At 44.4% G+C, this 2,100-nt stretch overlaps 1 non-coding gene across 1 annotated transcript; it reads left to right on the top strand.

Annotated features, from left to right (window-relative positions):
* The first annotated feature begins 1,143 nt into the window (after positions 1 to 1,143).
* On the top strand, positions 1,144 to 1,226 carry TRNAL-CAG (transfer RNA leucine (anticodon CAG)). Its single transcript has one exon. It is a non-coding gene; the product is annotated as a tRNA-Leu (tRNA).
* The last annotated feature ends 874 nt before the right edge of the window (positions 1,227 to 2,100 follow it).

A 2,100-nucleotide genomic window follows, 5' to 3' on the forward strand; every position in this document is an offset into this window, starting at 1 on the left:
TGCATCTTGGTTATGAATATTCTTCACGGATGTTTCTGAGTAAATATTGGAATTCCCTCCTTCTAGGATCATGCATCCGTCTAAATGACAACTAGGTTGTCCAAAAATGGTGGGTATTGTTTCGCTTGAATCACTTGTGATGAGGAAGTGTTCTTGCTTAGATAAATAATTGGAATGTTTATTTCACATGAACCACGTGGATCGATTGCTGAGAATGGATTAAAATTAGCCTCTAGTGACACCATGCCACAGTCAGGAGGGCCGAGCGGTCTAAGGTGCTGCGTTCAGGTCGCAGTCTCCCCTGGAGGCGTGGGTTCGAATCCCACTTCTGACAGCATGATGCTCTTTTGTGAATTAACAACAATTTTCTGTTTTGTGATTTCAATGAAGCTTAGCTATCGCAATATAATTGAGAAATATTCGATAATGGAACAAGGCAGGAAGGTTTCGTAAATATAAATATGAGAAAATCAAAAGTCACACACAAAGAGTGATTGAGAGCATTACATATTTTGTATGGAGGGAAACACAATGCAAAAAATCACGTTGGTATGCAAGGGGTCGGCATAAAAACATGTAAAATGAAAATTAATAATATTGCTATGACTGTTATACAACCAATTGTCTTCCTGTTGTAGGGCAAGTCGGATAGTGCGGCCCCCCTGGTGTGGATATGAAGTAACTTGATGATATTACGTGAATCAGTTCTGTGATATCTTTTTCCGTGAACCATTGTCTCACAAAGGGCATAGACCAGCGCTGCACGACGTCCAAATGTACGCTTCATACCATGCATGACACCAGCAGTATAATTTCGATTCAATTTGGCGATACGATTCAGCAATATCCTCAATTAAACATGAGTAAGAATCACTGGATTTCCTTGATCAAATGCATCTTGGTTATGAATATTCTTCACGGATGTTTCTGAGTAAATATTGGAATTCCCTCCTTCTAGGATCATGCATCCGTCTAAATGACAACTAGGTTGTCCAAAAATGGTGGGTATTGTTTCGCTTGAATCACTTGTGATGAGGAAGTGTTCTTGCTTAGATAAATAATTGGAATGTTTGTTTCACATGAACCACGTGGATCGATTGCTGAGAATGGATTAAAATTAGCCTCTAGTGACACCATGCCACAGTCAGGATGGCCGAGCGGTCTAAGGCGCTGCGTTCAGGTCGCAGTCTCCCCTGGAGGCGTGGGTTCGAATCCCACTTCTGACAGCATGATGCTCTTTTGTGAATTAACAACAATTTTCTGTTTTGTGATTTCAATGAAGCTTAGCTATCGCAATAGAATTGAGAAATATTCGATAATGGAACAAGGCAGGAAAGTTTGGTGAATATAAATATGAGAAAATCAAAAGTCACACACAAAGAGTGATTGAGAGCATTACATATTTTGTATGGAGGGAAACACAATGCAAAAAATCACGTTGGTATGCAAGGGGTCGGCATAAAAACATGTAAAATGAAAATTAATAATACTGCTATGACTGTTATACAACCATTAGTCTTCCTGTTATAGGGCAGGTCGGAGAGTGCGACCCCCCTGGTGTGGATATGAATAACTTGATGATGTTACGTGAATCAGTTCTGTGATATCTTTTTCCGTGAACCATTGTCTCACAAAGGGCATAGACCAGCGCTGCACGAAGTCCAAATGTACGCTTCATACCATGTGTAATGCGGGCGAAAGCGACCTTCCGGATGTGACGTCACGAGGAGGCGGAGCCAGGTGACGTGGGTGAAAGGTAGGGGGTCCTTAAGCGGGTAAACCGGAAGGAGAAGTCAGTCGGGGTGTGAATGGAAAGGTGTGGGGCCACGCGGGCGTACGAGCTGAGGGGGCACCGTCAGAAGCGGGAGCCAACCCTGGGAACAGTAGGGAGCTACTGGGAGGTGTAAAGCTGCAGACAGAGATAGGCAGTAAGGCTGTGTGTGAGGGGCAGCGAGGTGGCTGCCAAGAGTCGCAGGAGCAACGAGAAGGCGAGACAGCACGAGGCTGTCAGAGCTGCAGCAGGAACAGCCAAGGGAGCTGTGTGAGAGTACAGCAGCGGAGCTGCTGTGGGGCTGCAAGAGCGACAAGAACAGCAGCGGG

This window comes from Lampetra fluviatilis, chromosome 24, assembly GCF_964198595.1.
Source record: "Lampetra fluviatilis chromosome 24, kcLamFluv1.1, whole genome shotgun sequence".
NCBI lineage: Eukaryota > Metazoa > Chordata > Hyperoartia > Petromyzontiformes > Petromyzontidae > Lampetra > Lampetra fluviatilis.